The sequence below is a fragment of the Bos javanicus genome, chromosome 2, assembly GCF_032452875.1.
Source record: "Bos javanicus breed banteng chromosome 2, ARS-OSU_banteng_1.0, whole genome shotgun sequence".
Taxonomy (NCBI): Eukaryota; Metazoa; Chordata; class Mammalia; order Artiodactyla; family Bovidae; genus Bos; species Bos javanicus.
Window position 1 is genome coordinate 120,039,953 of NC_083869.1, and position 19,542 is coordinate 120,059,494.

The 19,542-nt window shown below is 47.2% G+C and overlaps 1 protein-coding gene and 1 pseudogene across 4 annotated transcripts in view; both read left to right on the plus strand.

Annotated features, from left to right (window-relative positions):
- Nucleotides 1-19,542, plus strand: part of DIS3L2 (DIS3 like 3'-5' exoribonuclease 2) — a 362,444-nt gene that overhangs the window by 272,345 nt on the left and 70,557 nt on the right. The gene's annotated exons all lie outside the window — the stretch shown is intronic.
- Nucleotides 16,030-16,588, plus strand: LOC133235295 (ubiquitin-like FUBI-ribosomal protein eS30 fusion protein; annotated as a pseudogene).

Here is a 19,542-nt window from a genome sequence, read left to right on the forward strand (position 1 = left end):
GAAAAGCTAACCCACCACCACTTCAAGCACATCAAATGAGAGAGTTCCGTTACACCATTTTAGAGACCCTTCCCCATCAGATCATTATAAAATTGGATTAATTAAATATGTTAAATACTCTAAATACTGTAAAAGACCATCAGTGATCTCAACTTGCATTAGGAGGTGTCAGTGTAGAAGAATGATCACAGTTTCAGATTGCTGCTGATCTGTTGGCATGTCTTAGAGTGAGAATTTTATTGCTGAAAATAACTTTTTTTTTTTCAATTATTTTTATTGGAGAATAGTTGATTTACAGTGTTGTGTTAGTTTCTCCTGTTCAGCAAAGTGAATCAATTATACATATACATATATCCACTCTTTTAGATTCTGTTCTCATATTGTCATTACAGAGTATTGAGTAGAACTTCCTGTGCTATACAGTAGGTCGTTATTAGTTATCTGTTTCATATATAATAGTGTGTATATGTCAATCCCAATGAAAATAATTTGAGATACTTGTTTCATCAGCCCTCTCAACTTGTAGATTAGAAGCTGAAGTCCTCAAAGGTTAAATGAATTTCTTAATATGCAAGCAATCCAGATAGCCAACTCTTCTTTCACTTTTCTTCCATTTACACCATGCTGACTTGAGAGAAAGAAGTTTCCCTTCCAAGTGAGAAGAAAACCCTGAAGTCCTAATTAGGTTCCAGGTAATTAAGGTTTGAAAATAATGGAATTGCATCCTTGGGGCTGATTCCTTGGCTCCAGCTCAGTGGGTAAAGAACCCACCTGCCAGTGCAGGAGACACAGGAGAGGCAGGTTCAATCCCTGGGTCGGGAAGATCCCCTGGAGGGGAAATGGCAACCCACTCCAATACTCTTGCTGGGACAATCCCATGGTCAGAGGAGTCTGGTGGGCTACAGTCCATAAGGTCGCAAAGAGGAGGATGCAACTAGACTTATGGCACACCAGAAAACAAGTTTGTGGACCACAGCTTTGGAAGAAGGGGCACATTGGTCTCCTGCGGCAGGTTCCTGGCAAGATCGTTGATTAATCAGCCAGACAGCCCATCCAGCAGTCCCTGCGTTTGTTCCCCTTTGCCTGCTGCCTGCATCTGCCCTCACAAAAATCCATTTTTCCCCAGTGCCTTCAGCACAGCCTGCTGTTTGGAGTTGCCCTCTGATGCTTTGTGTGCCCCAGTTCACTGTGTCCACATTTTTGGTGGCAGGTCTAAAAAAATATGTCCTTCTAGCCTCCTGTAAGAGGAGACAACATCTGTGTCCTGCTGCATGGCCTTGAATGCAGAACAAACCTGCTAAGCCAGAAATTTCCCCTTTCCAAGACATGTGTTTACCCTGATGATCTCCAGAATGAGTGAGGTGGAGGACACCAGCATGGGGCCTGTTTGTTGAGTCGAGGGGAGACTGGTTCAGAGGTCACAGTAACTACACAAACACAGAGCAACTTGATCACCGGGTGACTGCAGGCAGCCGCTTAGTCCAGAGCTGCCTGGCCCACATGTGAGACAGTGTATTCCCCGAGTTACAGGCTGCCTGGGCTGGCTCCTGTCCCCTGGGACCCTGGGACCACCTGCCTGCAGTCCTGTGCACTTACCCAGTGTACGCTCAAGTATTAGCAAGTTCTGTGTGACCTGTGGTGTGAGACACACTGGGAAGCACTGCCTTTGGGTCGGATTGCTGAGAGGTCCTAGCTCAGGAAAGTGACACTCTGATGTTTCTCTGCCCCAAAGGTCAGGTCAGGTGCCAAGTGTGTTCTATTTGCTTTTTGGTTGGTTGAGTTGAAAAATATCCCCTTTTCTGCTGCCATGTTAAATCTAGAATTTAACACAGATACTTGTGTTATTTATTTATGACAAGTGCTCAGTTGCTAAGTTGTGTCTGACTCTTTGTGACCCCATACGCTGGAGCCTGCCAGGCTCCTCTGTCCATGGAACTTTCCAGGCAAGAATACTGGAATGGGTAGCCATTTCCTTCTCCAGGGGATCTTCCTGACGCAGGGATCAAACTCGCATCTCCTCCATTAGCAGGCAGATTCTTTACCACTGAGCCACCAGGGAACACACACCACTCTTGTTTCTTAAAAAGTGTTCAGTTTTGGTGGCCTGCTCCCTCCTAGGGGTAAAAGTGACCCTGCCTGACTCCAAAGTGATAGGATGACAAGGCCTCAACACCTTTTGGAGTTGTGGCCTGAGCCATTTCCTTTAGAAAGGTCGGCAAGGGAGGGTAGTGGGGTGCCAAATAGAGCCCCCAAACAAAGACATCTTAGGGAGTACTGACTGTTTTCAGGAAACTACAGCTTTCTGGTGCTTTTCCTTCAGCCTGCCCGTCCTCAGTCAGGTGAGAGTGCTTAGAGGCCACCCTGTGTGAGGGCTTCTAGAGAAGCAAGCATGACTGCAGGAGGGAAACAGCACCGCGTCCGGAGTCCCTGCAGGCAGGCAGGGCATGTGAACAGCTCCTGCTGAGCCGCTGACTTTCTGGGTTTAGAGAAAGTTGTAGTGAAGAAAGTTTGATGTTTCCATCTTCTTAACTTTGGAGGCAAAGTCGTCCAAACTAATGGAACCTTTACTAAATTCTCAGCTGCATCTTATGTGGATCCCACATAGTACAGTTTTGAAGCCCAAACTTAAAGCAGTTTCTTTGAGTGGACTTGATTATAAAGATCAACTTGGTGGAAACAGTTTTTAAATGCCTTGGGACCCAGGCTGCTGTAGAAGGTATCATGGATGACCTTGACCCTGCCCAGCCTTTAAGGCAGGCTCTGCAGACTTCCTGTAGGGAAGCAGTTTAGGGAAAGAGCAAGTTAGCCAAGACGGCATGGTCAGACTCTCTTGCCTCACAGACTCTTGCTCTTGCCCCACGTTTTGTAAATAATGGTTCCGTAATAGCTGAGATCGCTTATAGCACTGCACGTGTGTCACGAGTTACTCACTTGGCCACCGGCTACTTTTGTTCTGTAAGCATATATAAGCTCCACCTGGAAAGCCCTTGTGGTTAGGTTAGGTTATGTTCTGTCTGCAGTTCCTACGGCTCCTTAAGTCTTCTTCCAACCTCTTAGCTCATGCCTTGCCTACCTTGGGTTCAGCAAACAGTGCACACAGTGAGATACAGCATGGCAACCAGATAGAAACTCTTGTTGTCATTCAGTCACTCAGTCGTGTCTGACTCTGCATCCCCACGGACTGGCAGCACACCAGGCTTCCCTGTCTCCACTCTCTCCTGAAGTTTCCTCAAGTTCATGTCCACTGAGTCAGTGATGCTATCTAACTGTCTCATCCTCTGTCACCCCCTTCTCCTCCTGCTCTCAATCTTCCCAGCATCAGGATCTTTTCCAATGAATTGGCTTTTCACATCAGGTGGCCAAAGTATTGGAGCTTCAGCATCAGTCCTGATTTAGGCTTTGTGGGCAAAAACAAGACCAGGAGCTGACTGTGGCTCAGATCATGAACTCCTTATTGCCAAATTCAGGCTTAAATTGAAGAAAGTAGGGAAAACCACTAGACTATTCAGGTATGACCTAAATCAAATCCCTTATGATTATACAGTGAAAGTGAGAAATAGATTTAAGGGCCTAGATCTGATAGAGTGCCTGATGAACTATGGTCGGAGGTTCGTGACATTGTACAGGAGACAGGGATCAAGACCATCCCCATGGAAAAGAAATGCAAAAAAGCAAAATGGCTGTCTGAGGAGGCCTTACAAATAGCTGTGAAAAGAAGAGAAGCGAAAAGCAAAGGAGAAAAGGAAAAACATACCCATCTGAATGCAGAGTTCCACAGAATAGCAAGGAGAGATAAGAAAGCCTTCCTCAGAGATCAATGCAAAGAAATAGAGGAAAACAACAGAATGGGAAAGACTAGAGATCTCTTCAAGAATATTAGAGATACCAAGGGAACATTTCATGCAAAGATAGGCTCAATAAAGGACAGAAATGGTATGGACCTAACAGAAGCAGAAGTTATTAAGAAGAGGTGGCAAGAATACACAGAAGAACTGTAAAAAAAGATCTTCACGACCAAGATAATCACGATAGTGTGATCACTCACCTAGAGCCAGACATCCTGGAATGCGAAGTCAAGTGGGCCTTAGAAAGCATCACTATGAACAAAGCTAGTGGAGGTGATGGAATTCCAGTTGAGCTATTTCCAATCCTGAAAGATGATGCTGTGAAAGTGCTGCACTCAATATGGCAGCAAATTTGGAAAACTCAGCCGTGGCCACAGGACTGGAAAAGGTCAGTTTTCGTTCCAATCCCAAAGAAAGGCAATGCCAAAGAATGCTCAAAGTACCACACAATTGCACTCATCTCACACGCTAGTAAAGTAATGCTCAAAATTCTCCAAGCCAGGCTTCAGCAGTACGAGAACCATGAACTTCCTGATGTTCAAGCTGCTTTTAGAAAAGGCAGAGGAACCAGAGATCAAATTGCCAACATCTCCTGGATCATGGAAAAAGCAAGAGAGTTCCAGAAAAACATCCATTTCTGCTTTATTGACTATGCCAAAGCCTTTGACTGTGTGGGTCACAATAAACTGTGGAAAAGTCTGAAAGAGATGGGAATACCAGACCACCTGATCTGCCTCTTGAGAAATTTGTATGCAGGTCAGGAAGCAACGGTTAGAACTGGACATGGAACAACAGACTGGTTCCAAATAGGGAAAGGAGTACGTCAAGGCTGTATATTGTCAAGCTGTTTATTTAACTTATATGCAGAGTACATCATGAGAAACACTGGACTGGAAGAAGCACAAGCTGGAATCAAGATTGCTGGGAGAAATCTCAATAACCTCAGATATGCAGATGACACCACCCTTATGGCAGAAAGTGAAGAGGAACTAAAAAGCCTCTTGATGAAAGTGAAAGAGGAGAGTGAAAAAATTGGCTTAAAGCTCAACATTCAGAAAACAAAGATCATGGCATCCGGTCCCATCACTTCATGGCAACTAGATGGGGAAACAGTGTCAGACTTTATTGTTTTGGGCTCCAAAATCACTGCAGATGGTGACTGCAGCCATGAAATTAAAAGACACTTACTCCTTGGAAGGAAAGTTATGACCAACCTAGATAGCATATTCAAAAGCAGAGACATTACTTTGCCAACAAAGGTCCATCTAGTCAAGGCTATGGTTTTTCCTGTGGTCATGTATGGATGTGAGTTGGACTGTGAAGAAGGCTGAGCACCGAAGAATTGATGCTTTTGAACTGTGGTGCTGGAGAAGACTCTTGGGAGTCCCTTGGACTGCAAGGAGATCCAACCAGTCCATTCTGAAGGAGATCAGCCCTGGGATTTCTTTGGAAGGAATGATGCTAAATCTGAAACTCCAGTACTTTGGCCACCTCTTGCGAAGAGTTGACTCATTGGAAAAGACTCTGATGCTGGGAGGGATTGGGGGCAGGAGGAGAAGGGGATGACAGAGGATGAGATGGCTGGATGGCATCACTGACTCGATGGACGTGAGTTTGAGTGAACTCCAGGAGTTGGTGATAGACAGGGAGGCTTGGCGTGCTGTGATTTATGGGGTCGCAAAGAGTCAGACACGACTGAGCGACTGAACTGAACTGGGCCATCTGGTCTCTGTCTCAGCTACTCAGCCCTGCTGCCATGGTGTGAAAACAGCCAGGGACAAACAAACAGATGAGCACAGCTGTGTTCCAATACAGCTATAAGGACACTAAGAAGTTTGGATTTCATATAATTTTCATGTCAAAACATAGTATTCTTCCTTTGATTATTTCTGAATCATTTAAAAATGTAAAAACCATTCCTAGCTCATGAGCCATGCAGAAAGTAGGTGGTAGGCCAGAGTTGACCTCTGGTCCATAATATGCTGAGCCCTGCCTAAATGAGATCCAGCTCTCTCCTCAGTCAGCTTTCAGCAGCACGTCACCACTGCACTGGGAAACTGGGCTGGGTCCTGGAGAGCGCTTGTGCTAAGTTACCTCTCGGGATGGTTCCATGCAATTAAGCAAATTATTTCTTTGATTAGTACCATGCTTGGCAGGTCCAGTTGGAGGCCTAAAGGAATGGATCTGTGTAGCCCCAGTCCCCTTACCCTGTTTTCAGTCGGGTAGCTTTCATTAGCCTGAAGCAGAAAGAGCAGTGGTTCTTAATTTCCCACCTCTGCAAGCTTGGCAGCCTCTCACAGTCAGATCTCATCCCACCCACCCCGCCTTCCTGAGCCCATGTGCAGAGACGCTGGCCCCACTGTCTGGTAGGGTGTGCCGAAGTGGCAACTGTCAGAGTGAAGCTTGACTCTGAGCAAGCTCAGTGGCGTTTCTTCCCCAACCCTACCCCTGCTGCTGTATGCAGCAGTGTATTTTGTTGAATTATGCATTTAAAACTACCGTTAAGCATGTTTCTGTTCCTTCTCTGTAATATGGTTGTTCTTAAGAAATGAGCATTCCAGCTTTCTGCTGTTTAATTTTTGTACAGTGTGATAATACGTTCCAGAAAAGGAGAAGGAAATGGCAACCCACTCCAGTGTTCTTGCCTGGAGAATCCTGGGGATGGGGAGCCTGGTGGGCTGCCGTCTATGGGGTCGCACAGGGTCAGACACGACTGAAGCGACTTAGCAGCAGCAGCAAGGAGGATGGAAAATTCAAAGACGCTTGCCCCTTGGAAGGAAATCTATGACAGACCTGCTGCTGCTGCTGCTAAGTCGCTTCAGTCGTGTCCGACCCTGTGCGACCCCATAGATGGCAGCCCATCAGGCTCCACCGTCCCTGACATTCTCCAGGCAAGAACACTGGAGTGGGTTGCCATTTATTTCTCCAATTCAGGAAAGTGAAAAGTGAAAGTGAAGTCACTCAGTCCTGTCCGACTCCTAGTGACCCCACGGACTGCAGCCTACCAGGCTCCTCCGTCCATGGGATTTTCCAGGCAAGAGTACTGGAGTGGGGTGCCATTGCCTTCTCCTGACAAACCTAGACAATATATTAAAAAGCAGAGACATCACATTGCCAACAAAGGTCCATCTAGTCAAAGCTATAGTTTTTCCAGTAGTGATGTACGGGTGTGAGAGTTGGACCATAAAGAAAGCTGAGTGCCATAGAATTGATGCTTTTGAACTGTGGTGTTGGAGAAGAATCTTGAGAGTCCCTTGGACAACAAGGAGATCAAACCAGTCAGCCCTAAAGGAAATCAGCCCTGAGTATTCACTGGAAAAACTGATGCAGAAGCTTTGATACTTTGGCCACCCGATGCAAAGAGCCCACTTATTGGAAAATACCCTGATGCTGGGAAAGATTGAAGAGAGAAGGAGAAGGAGGCAGCAGAGGATGAGATGGTTAGAAGCATCCTGACTCAATGGAAGTGAATAAAAGCCAACTGCGGGAGATAGTGGAGGCTAGGGGAACCTGCAGCCAATGGGATCGTGAAGAGTCACACACGACGTAGCAGCTGAGCAACAACAAGGAGGATAGACATAACCATCCTGCCTGGCTCTTCCTGTCTTGTTCCTTATGTCCTCACTTACACACAAGAGACAGCTGTTGATCAGGCGGCTGGATGTGTTGGGAGCCTTGGTCTGTATTTTCTTAGTCACAGGGTCCTCTATTCAGCCTGTCTTCAGGAAATGTTTACTAAGTACAGAAAGCAGGTATGTGGTGGGTGCTGGGAACGAACAGTCCCCGTTCTCAAGTTTCCCGTGCAGTGCAGGAACCAGCAGACCACACAGTAAACGCACGGTGCAGAGCCGTCCCAGGGGGCATGAGACCGCATGCGAGAGGACGGGCCCCGTCTCGGGATCCAGGATGACGTCCTAGCAGGGATGGTGTGCACAACAAGACTTTAAAAAGCTTGAGGGGCGAGCCAGGCTCTGGATGCAAGGGGGGTGCGTTTCAGGCAAACTGCTATTGCAGGCATGGAAGAGGTGCGAGACGGCACCTTTGGACAGCGTCCAATTGTTCCAGATCGTGGAGTGTGATGAGAGAGGACAGCTATGGGAGAGGGCAGGGGCCAGGCTCGAATTCTGCAGGAGTGGGCATGGGAGCCGTGGGACCATTTCAGACACAGAAGGGACATGAACGGAACTGTGTTCTAGAAGGGCTTACTGGCTGCCTCATGGAGAGTAGACTGAAAGAGAAGAAATAAAAAAGAAAGCTTATATTTCAGGAGAGGAATGATGAGGGCTAGACCTGAGATTGAGAATGTGGGGAGGTAGAAAATTACAGATCGAGAGAGGAAGGAAGATTGGCAAGCCTTGACAAATTGGCAAGCCTTGTCCTAATTAGATGTGGAAGGAAGGGGCGCGGGTGCTGAGGGAGGAGACGTGTTTTGTTTTGTTTTTTGGCTCTGCTGCATCTTCTTTGCTATCGAGGCTTTTCTCTAGTTGCGACGAGAGCTGGGGCTGCTTTTCTATCAGACCGCAGGCTCTAGGGCATGTGGGCTCAGAAGTTGTGTGGTTCCCAGGCTCCAGAGCACAGGCTCAGTAGTTGTGGTGCACAGGCCTAGTTGCTCTGAGGCATGTGGAATCTTCCCAGACCAGGGATTGAACCTGTGTCTCCTATACTGGCAGGCAGATTCTTTACTACTGAGCCACCAGGGAAGTCCAAGGGAGGAGAGTTGAATCAGGGACTCAGGCTTCAGGTTCGGGCACGTGCATTGATGCAGTACTACAACTGACAAGGACGTACCTTAGATTAGGAGAGCTGAGAAGTACCTGAGTACCTTTGGAGAGGAGAGTTGAGTTTGAGGGGCCACCTGGAGACAGAACAGGTCAAGATGTGGAATAAGCATGTGGGCATAGAGGTCTGGAGGTCGGTCGGTCGATCGGTCGGGCTCACCTAGAGGTAGCCATATGGGAGCCATGTCATCTCTGCCACCATAAGAATCGCTACCCTTCTCTTTCGGGTAGTGATAAACAGCACAGGAGGCTTCTACTAGAAGTTCAGGGTTCTGGTTGAATGTGGACAAGCCATGGAGATCGTTCTAGAACCAGGGAGGCTTGAAGAGTATTTATCACCCTGTCAGATTTCCCCCTCTTTTTTCCATTTACCAGCTTCATGATAATCATATAAGCAGGATTTTCATTTCCATGTGTACATCTCATTTATAAGTAAATCCACAGCCCAGGATCTGTGCTCTCTTGAGAGGCTCCAGGAGTGAGGTTGGGGAGGGAATAGCCTCGGGCTCCAGCTCTCGGGGGGCATGGGGCACAGGACTTCCCAGTCAGAGGGTGTTGCAGTCCTTCCTTTGAGGGAGAGAGTGACTTAGCGATCACACTTTAATTTCATGTGGAATCAGGGAAAACAGTCCACATTTATGCATCCCAAGGCATGGATGAGACTTGAAAACTTGACCTGGTTGTATATAAACAACACTAATTACACCCACTTGTGTGAGCTGATCACTGTTTATGTCTTGTTAGCATACACATAAAAACTAACGCATATCATTAAGTGTTGGAGTAGGTCTGCTGAGCAGCTTGTTATTATAACCCTAAACTTTCATGTGCTCACCCTCCCTTTAGGCATGTCACATAGTCATTTACTCATAATTTTCAAAAATTAGAAGGAATGCAGGGAGTAGTATTCTGGAAGTTGTTAAAAATACAGACTCAGACATGATTTCTAGCCCTCACTGGACAGATGTTTCTTGGGCTCCTATTGTGTTACAACTACCGCTTCTAGTCCTACAAAGGAGCCTGAGGGCTGTGGAAGACAAACTTTCTTCTACCCTAGAGGTGTTTAGTGAATTTGTGAAGAGCTGAATTTGTGAAGAGCTCTGCACTTACAAGAATCTTCAGCAAGATAAAAGCAAGGGCGTAGTAAGTTGACTTCCCTGGTAGCTCAGTTGGTAAAGAATCTGCCTGCAGTGCAGGAGAACCTGGTTCAATTCCTGGGTTGGGAAGATCCGCTGGAGAGGGGATAGGCTACCCACTACAGTATTCTGGCCTAGAGAATTCCATAGACTGTATCATCCATGGGGTCACACAGAGTTGGATACGACTAAGCGACTTTCATTTTCTATGTGCTTATGAGAAACTTCAGTAAGATCAAAGCAAGGGCATAGTAAGCTGACACAGGGCTAAAGGAATACCCAGCCTCATGGTTCTTAGGTAGATGGAGTTAGTGAAAGCAGGCTGCTTGGGAAGGGCAGTCCAGAATCACAAGATGATCAGAGTGAAAGGCATGCTTGGTGAAGAAGAGCTGAGGGCCAGCCAATGCCCACTCCATCGAGATTCAAGGGATGTGTTCCATCACACTCCTCTCCCATCTGAGTTCTGGACCCACTGAGAAATAGACACACAAGTCAGATTGAGATCAAAATCGCCCAACTATTACTGGTGAAGTTTGGATTAGAGAAAGGCAGCCTGAGCCACTTTAGGCATTTGGAACAGCTCAGAAGTTAATGCTGTAAAAGGAAACTCTGATGGGGCGACTCGAGGGAGGAGGGGTGTATGCTCTTCAGACAGGGAGCTGGGCACCGAGTGCTGGGATGGCCTTTGCGGCTCGGCACCCTCCATTGAGCACCGGTAAGTAGCTGATGCTTCAGCTCTTGGTCAGAATAGCTAGGACGCATCCTCAGCAGAAGGCTGAAGACTGGTGTTTATATAACTTCAGAAAGTAAACATGGCTCCCACTCAACCTCTAGAAACTTTTCAACTTGCCCTCTGGCTCTTTCTGCTTGCCTGTTATCCTGGCTCATCTCTTACAGAAGGGAGGACCTTCACCCCTATGCTGCTGCTGCTAAGTCATTTTAGTCATGTCTGACTCTGTGTGACCCCAGAGACGGCAGCCCACCAGGCTCCCCCATCCCTGGGATTCTCCAGGCAAGAACACTGGAGTGGGTTGCCATTTCCTTCTCCAGTGCATGAAGGTGAAAAGTGAAAGTGAAGTCGCTCAGTCATGTCCGACTCCTAGCGACTCCATGGATTGCAGCCTACCAGGCTCATCCGTCCATGGGATTTTCCAGGCATGAGTACTGGAGTAGGTTGCCATTGCCTTCTCCATCCACCCCTATAGACCTGTCTTAAGTTTTCAGGCAGCTGAAAACTGAAACTCCAAATCCTGCTGCAGAGAAGCTTGCCTTGGCCAGCCCCTCCTGCCCTCCCGCTTAGGGCTCCCAGAGCATCTTATTTACACCCAACACCTGTCTGGATCATGTTTTCACATTGCTTTCACGTTTTCACATTTTCCATTCGCTTCCCTGTCTCCTCCTCTGAAACTATGAGTTCCCTCGGGCTAAGGACAGCATCTGTTCATCTTTATGTCTCTAGCCGCTGCCCAGTGCTTGTTTTTAAGGGTGTTTCAAGATCTCTAAGCATCTCTATACACACTGGTCTTTTTGAAAAAAAAACAATGGTAGTTATGATCTGGGAGAGGGACTAGCTCTGGAAGAGAGGTGTGCTTATGTAAGAGAAGCAAACACACGTTATGAATCAGAGAGGCTTCCTCCTGTTTTGAATAAAAGGCTTGGGTGTTTGACTACTTGCCAGGGCATACAGGGTTTAGGACAGGGTGTAATGAGGCCTTTCTCATGGAGGAGCTGCCTGGACAGGTGTGAGGAGCCAGGAAGCTTTAGCTCCCCAGGGGGCTGGCAATGCTTCTAAGGCTTCCTGAGCACTTCTGTGTGCACCTCTGCATCCTCAGCCCTCTGTGCCCTCAGGGAGCCTGGCAGAGTGGCTCTCAGGGGAAGGCACAGAGGCCCCCAGCGTGCCAGTCTGGAGATGGAGATGCTCAGGCTTGTCCGCAACGTGATTTGCCAGCCTAGAAAGGTGGGCCAGGCACCCAATCCCTCCCACCTGCACCTGCCTCTCGAAAAGCGTCCTTCCTGGGTTGAGCTAATACCAGCTGTCATCCCCCATCTCCCTGGTGAGATGGAAATGATTCTTACCCCACGGTGGGATCCCCAGCCTAACACTTCCTCTATGAATTCTGATCAGAGCCTGGTTTCGCTTTTAATGGAAATGATTTCCACAAGACAGGGGTTGTGTTAGTTGCTGCTGGGCTTTCTGAGAAGAGAACTCACATCACAGCTGGGGTTGAGAGTGTGCCCAGATGATTCACACCTAAGTCCATAGCATCTCCAGGGGGCAGTGAAGTGAGATAGTGGGCTCTCACCCCAACCAAATGATACATGAGAAACTTCTGGGGGTCGAGCAGGGCGGTGGCCGATTCTCTCTGAGACGCAAGCCTTGCAGGTTAGTGGCCTTGACAGAGAGAACGGATTTGGCTCTCCCAGGACCCTGGCTTTTGGGTAATTGTGCTCACAATGAGGAAGCTCTTGGACTCTCCCCTTCTATTCACAGGACACTCTGCACGTCCTTCTTCTGCCCCCATGTCAAATCCCACGTCACTCGAACATGAGCCAAACAGCTCCGTAAGAGGCATGGAATCCTTTGACGTTAGTAAAACCTGCACTGGGGAAAGGGAGCCCTTGCAGCTGATCCTTAGATTTCAACCATGACTGCTTCTTGGGGCAGGCCCAGTTGATTTCGATTTCCATGGTTCTGTGAGCTGGGGGCTCCGCTGCTGCTGTTCGGTCAGCCATCTGTGCTGAACCCCTCTGCCAGACCCCGCTCCCCCAATGCTGCGTTCACCTGTCACTCAAGAACCTGCTGTCTCCTCCAGCAGATTTCACGGGTAGTGAGATTTTCATTAATATTCTGGGATGAGAAATAGGATTTGGGGGTTACAATTTGGCAAACGAGAGCGTTTTCTTTAAAAGCCAGCAGCTGTCTACCACCTCCACGATTTTATAAATGAAACAGTTTAGCACCAGTACAAAGGAAGACTTCATTTCACAGCTCAGGGCAGTCTCTTCCATTGACCTGGTTGAGCTTCATGGAAAACCTTCCTCTCGTGTTGTAGATCTTAGACCAGCCTTTGAGAGCTGCTGGAGAGTTCCATCAGATCCACACATCCCCTGGCTTTGGAGGCCCTCAGCAGTCAATTCCCCGTTTCCCACCCAGCTATATCCTTCCCTGCCTTTGCATAGCCCAGGCCTCTACTCACTTCCCCCAGCTCCCCTGCACCCCACTTCCTCCAGAAGCCCGCTTCAGAGAGGCCGCTTCCTCCTCCATCCATGTCTCTCGACCTCCTTCCCCATCTCCCCTCTCGGTGCCTGATGCAGTGCACCCTAGGTCTTCATTCATGTCACCCTGTCGTCTTGTCTCTTTATTCCCTTCCCCTCCCTCGCCGCAGAAGGCAGATACCTCACTGACACTTCTCGCTCGCCATAAATCTGCGGCGTTGGTATGGAAGAGGCAGGCCGCAAGGTGTTCCTAGCACTCGAAGTGCCCCTGTGGTCAATGTACCCGTGGTCAACGGTGCTCCAGGACACGGTGCCCGTTTTACAGTCTAGAACTTGAAAATATAATCCTGTTTGTTATTCCTCAGGAAATTCCCACGTTTTTCAAGAATGGCATTATTGTAACCCAGTTGCTGCATTCTGTAACTGCTCCTGTTCCTGTTTTAAATGGCACACGACAGACGTCTTTAACCAAAGAGAACTTAAGAGCTTTAAAAGTATTTTATAACTTTAGACCATCCCTTTTGACTTCTGTTTTTAATTTCTCATATTAAAACACGTCTACCAGTTGGAGAGTACTGTGCTGGATACTGGGACCAAGAGATTAGAATGTGGCCCCAGCTCTCAGAGTAGCTTAATGTTTCACGGAGGGAACAGGGACACAGACAGAACAAGCAGGCGCACAGGGCAGGTTGGTTCGGGCTGAGTGTGGAAGTGGCTGCCGCGGTATTTTGCCTGAGGACTTTAGCTGTGATTTGAAGGGACCACTTTAAAACAAGGTCATTCTGTTTTTTAAGAGTTTTCTCCTGTACAAAATAAAAACTAGCAGTTTGCTATAAGAAAATGCTAGAAATGCTGAAAGTAAATTAGAAATGACTTAATTGCTTCCTGGAGTTGTGACACACCCCCTCCCCAAACCCCACCCCACATGTAATAGCTATGCTACGAGGATGTTGTTAGATTAAATAACTTGTGGTCATAAAACACTTAGAATGGTCCCTGACACATAACAGCAAATGGATGTTAGCCGTGTGCCGGGATGCTGAGAAAGGACATGAAACAAAGGTGCAGGGGCGAGGAAGGCTGGGCTCCCACTGCTTGGTGTGAGTGGTCCGGTTAGGTTGGGTGTGTGAAGGGAACACTGCAGTAGGAGGTGAGACTGGGGGTATCCTGAAGCACTCAAGAGCCAGTACTAATGCTGGAATCACAGGGAGAGCTGGCAAGATTTGTGAGCGAGGAAGGAAGGAAAGTCACACGTCACCCCCCACCTCCCATCACTCAAACGTTCCCTTGGTACAGACATACCACCATTTACATAACCCTTCCTAATGGTGTTACTGTTAGTGTTATTATAAATAACACTCCAATTAATATTCTTATGCATTGTTAATCACAGTTGTTTTGGATTATTTCCTTGGGAATATATGCTTAGAATGACCAGATTAAAGGGGAGTAGCTATTTTTCTGTGATACTTTATCTTTTTATTAACTTTTATGATTGTATTATAAAAGTAACACATTTGCGCTATGAAAATTTTAAATTAGCAAGTAAGCGCCAAAACAAAAGCAAAAAACAAGTAAGCCCCAAATAGCCGTCACCTACTAATAACATGTTTCTAGGTATCCTACAGCATGCACGTTTTTTTTAGAGCTTTTGACACAAGCCATAGGATGATTTTCCAGAGAGGTTAGACTAATTTAGATCTTTCCCCGGCAGGAAACAATAGCACATTGTCCCTGCCTCTCACCAAACTGAGAGTTTGTGGGTTTTATTTAACCTTTGTTAATATGGTAGCTTGGAAATGGTATTTTATTATCATTTTGGCTTGCCTTTGTGTTAACCGCTTGTGGGTTCAATCCGCTCTTGAGTCTTTCTATGAAACGAAGAAGCTTCCTTCTGCTATCACTACTCTCCTAAACCCTAGACACAAAAGCCACAATTTTAGCCAGAATTACTCTTTTTTCCCCAAGTAAGGTAATAATTTATATACAGTAAAATTTACTCTTTTTAGTATATGGTTCTGCAAGCAAAATCATTGTGGACAGTGACTGCAGCCATGAAATTAAAAGACACTCCTTGGAAGAAAAGCTGTGACAAACCTAGATAGTGTATTGAAAAGCAGAGACATCACTTTGCCAACAAAGGTCTGTATAGTCAAATCTATGGTTTTTCCAGTAGTCATGTATGGGTGTGAGAGTTGGACCATAAAGAAGGATGCTTTTGAACTGTGGTGCTGGAGAAGCTCTTGAGGGTCTCTTGGACAACAGAAAGGTCAAACCAGTCCATCCTGAAGGAAATCAACCCTGAATATTCATTGGAAGGACTAATGCTGAAGCTCCAATACTTTGGCCACCTGATTCGAAGAACTGGCTCATTGGAAAAGACCCTGATGCTGGGAAAGATTGAAGGCAAGAGGAGAAGGGGGTGACAGAGGATGAGACGGTTGGATGGCATCACTGACTCGATGGACATGAGTTTGAGCAAGCTCAGGGAGATAGTGCAGGACAGGGAAGCCTGGGGTGCTGCAGTTCATGGAGTTGCAAAGAGTCAGACACGATTTAGCAACTGAACAACAAGCTACACACACCACAACCAAGACACAGAACAGTTTCCTCAGCCCAGAAAATTCACGCACACCCCTTTGTAGTCAGCCCCCTCCCCTACCCTGGCAACCACTCCTCTGTTTTCTCTCCCTGTACTTTTACCTTTTCCAGAATGTCACGTAAGTAGAATCAGAATGTGGGTAGCTTTTAAGTCGAGCTTCTTTGACTTGGCATCACGCCCTTGAGGTTCTCCCCTGTGTTTTGTGTGTATCAGTGTTCATTCCTTTTAATTGCAGAGTAGTATTCCATGGTATAAATGTTCCACAGTTTGTCCATTTATCAGTTGAAGGATATTTGGGTTGTTTCCGGTTTGGGGCCATTATAAATAATGCTGCCATAAACATTTGCCTATAGGTTTTTGTGTGATGGTTAAGTTTTCACTTGGGTGAATACCTTGAAAGTGGGACTTGCTGGGTCATGTGGTCAGTGTATGTGTAACTTTATAAAAAATTGCCAGTGACATGGCGCGCAGCAGGCAGAGAGGATGTGCGTGCCCTTTCTCAACTCCATCTTTGCGGTAGCGGCGGTGGTGTCCATGATCTAGTCGCCAACACACAGCTCTTAGTCCACGCCTAGGAGCTATACACTCTCGAGGTGACCAGCCAGGAGATGGTCGCCCAGATCAAGGCTCCTGTAGCCTTGTTGGAGGGCGTCACTCCAGAAGATCAAGTCCTGCTCCTGGCATGCATGCCCCTAGAGGATGAGGCTACTCTGGGGGCCAGTGTGGGGTGGAGGCTCTGAGCACCCTGGAAGTAGCTGATTGCATGCTTGGAGGTGAAGTCCATGGTTCCCTGGCCCATGCTGGGAAAGTGAGAGGTCAGACTCCCAAGGTGGCCAAGCAAGAGAAAAAGAAGACGACGACAGGCCGGCCCAAGAGGCGTGTGCAGTACAACCTGTGCTTTGTCAGTGTTGTGCCTACCTTTGGCAAGAAGAAGGGCCCTAATGCTAACTCCTAAGTCCTCTGTAATCTTGGCTTTCTGTAATAAAGCCACTTAACCCAAGCAAAAAAAAATTGCCAAACTGTTTTCCAGAGTGGCTGTACCACTCACCAGCAAAGTATGATAGTTCCAGTTTCTTTACCTGCTTATCAGCACTTGATATTATCCAGGTTTTTGTTTGTTTGTATGTTTTAGCCCTGCTAATAGGTGTGTAGTGGTATTTCATTGTGGTTTTAATTTGCATTTCCCTAGTGACTAAAGACCTTGAGCTTTTTCATGTGCATATTTTCTTTTTTTGGTGATGTGTCTCTTTGTATCTTTTGCCCACTTAACTGAATTGTTTGGTTTCTTATTACTGAGTTTTATGAGTTCTTTTTATATTATGGCTATAAATCCTCCATCAGATTTGCAAGATCTTTTCTTCCTGACTTTGTCTTGTCTTCTCATTCTCTTGTTTCTTTATTCCTTCTCGCTTAATCGTTTTAGACTCTTTTGAAGAGCAAAAGTCTTAAATTTTGATAAAGTCTAACTTACTGAATTTTTAATGGATTGTGTTTTGGTGTCACATCTAGGAAATCTTTGACTGACCCCAGGTCACAAAGATTTATTCCTATGTTGAAGTTTTATAGTTTTAAGATTTACATTTAGGTTCCTCACTTATTTCCTAGCCCCAGAAGTTTTCTTTTAGAAAACATTTCCATTAAAGAGACAGACACCCCTGGGCAGATTTGGGATGGATTCAGTCCTGGCAGCCTACCCAGGTATGGTGCCCTTCAGGAGCCATCTGGAAAGGAGTTGTGGGCCTCAGAAACTGCCCAGGAGTGGCTGTTAAGCAGATAGGAGTTTTCTCTGGCTTAAGACTGGGCATAATAGTGAAGGTTGCATCTTATAAAGGCGAGTTAGGGTGCTAAGAGAAATACCTCCAAACTTTCTGGATAAATCCTCTGACTACTGCCCAGAGTCCGGACGGTGAATGGTGCCAAGCACAGGACTTTGTCGATTACATGCAAACACCCATGTCAGTGACTCACTCGATCATGCTTTAATCTCATAACCGAGAGAGAGAGGCTTTTAAAAATTATCGTCAACAAGGCAGCTCGCTGGTTATGACTGCCATTGAAGTCGGGCTTTCCTCAGAACAGCTGGGGTGTAATGTGGTGGGAAGAAAGCCTGATGTGAGTGAGAGGCCAAGGACTGCTTGCCTGGGAAGGAAGGATGTGCAGCTAACATTTGACAGAAATCTGTGAGATGAATGACTTCAGCCAAGCTGAGTAGAGGCCTGCCATCTTTCATCCATGGGAAAATACACTGCAGCAAAAGAATTCAGAAAACAACACTGATTGTCAGTTTAGTGTCAGTCACTGCAGGGCAGGTAAGAAACAGTAGTCCAGAGCATGTGCCAGCCAGTAAAGTTGATGGGAACCAGGAGAAGATTCCTGTCCCAGTAAAGGAGAACACATAAGAGTAGGCTGGCCATGGCTTCTCCAAGGGTCTTCCAGGCAGAGCAGTGCAGGGGTTGGAGTGTTCTGGCAGGTGCAGGCCATTGGCCCAGCTGGGTCGTAGGAAGCACTCACAGAGACAGTGGGAAATGCTATTAGAAGTGTGTGTGCATGCTAAGTCACTTCAGTCGTGTCCAACTCTTTGCAACCCTATTGACTATAGCCTACCAGGCTCCTCTGTCCACTGGATTCTCCAGGCAAGAATACTGGAGTGGGTTGCCATACCCTTCTCCAGGGGATCTTCCAGACTCATTAATCGAACCTGTCTCTCATATCTCCTGCATTGGCAGGCAGGTTCTTTACCACTAGCGCCACCTGGGAAGCCCCATTGGAAGTGTGAAAAGTGAAAGCGAAAATCACTGTCGTGTCCAACTCTTTGCGACCCCATGGACTATATAGTCCATGGAATTCTCCAGGCCAGAATACTGGAGTGGGTAGCCTTTCCTGTCTCCAGGGTATCTTCCCAACACAGAGATTAAACCCAGGTCTTCCGCATTGCAGGCGAATTCTTTACCAGCTGAGTCACAAGGGAAGCCCATTGGAAGTGTAACCAGGGTCAGTCTCACAGGATCTTGTTTGTTCTACCCTGGTATACGAGTTCCTTCTTGAATTCAACTTGGTACCACTGAAGTATTTCTCATATGGGCATGATAGAACAGGACTTTCTTTTCAGAAAGATCTCTCTGGAAGCTCTGTGGAGAATTCAGAAAGATCTCTCTGGAAGCTCTGTGGAGAATGAATTAGAAAGGGCCAGTTGGATGGCTGCAGTGGTCATCTGAGGGAGACCCCATAACCTGCAGTCATACAGCCAACGGGAAGCCACAGGGAAGCCACAGGTGAGGAAGACCCTGAGGAGGTGGAATCAGAACCCAAGAAAGGGAGGGGCACCTGGATGGATGTTCCTGGATCTCTGGGCAGCGGCCTGGATGTGGCACCACCCAGGAGAGTCCCCCCACCATTGAAGGACCAAGAGTAGGACTGAGGACCCTCTGAGCTTGAGGTACACCGTGGCCATCCCGTTAAAAGACACCCGCGTGGCAGCTGGCCTCAGAAGCCTGGTACGTCTCCACCACCCCGCCCCAGGGGAACTATGCCTGTTCCTGGAAGCATTAGAAATACACGTGCCTGCCCAAGTGCAGTGAGCAGGACAGGGAACATGCTATAAAGCTAGTGAGGTGGTGCGGACGCACAGAGCGTTGAGGAGCGACACGTGGCACAGCGCAGAAGCCTCTGTCCCTGACCACGAGCCAGGGCGCTGGACAGGGCTTCCCCAAGGCACGGAGCCGGGGGAGGGCAGCCATCCTCTGGACTCAGCCTCCCACCGCCACTGCCACCAACCCCTTACCTTCTCTCTTCCCAGCCCAGCTCTTCTCATCTGTTTTTTGTTTTTTTGAAAAAAGTGAATTCACTCTCAGTCCTTTTGAAACCCAACATGTCAGTGATAGATGAGGCAGTATTCTTTAACTTCAAAGGAGAAGGAGTGAGTGAGTGAAAGCGGTCCAGGGGAGTTGAAAAGTCCAAGGGAACAG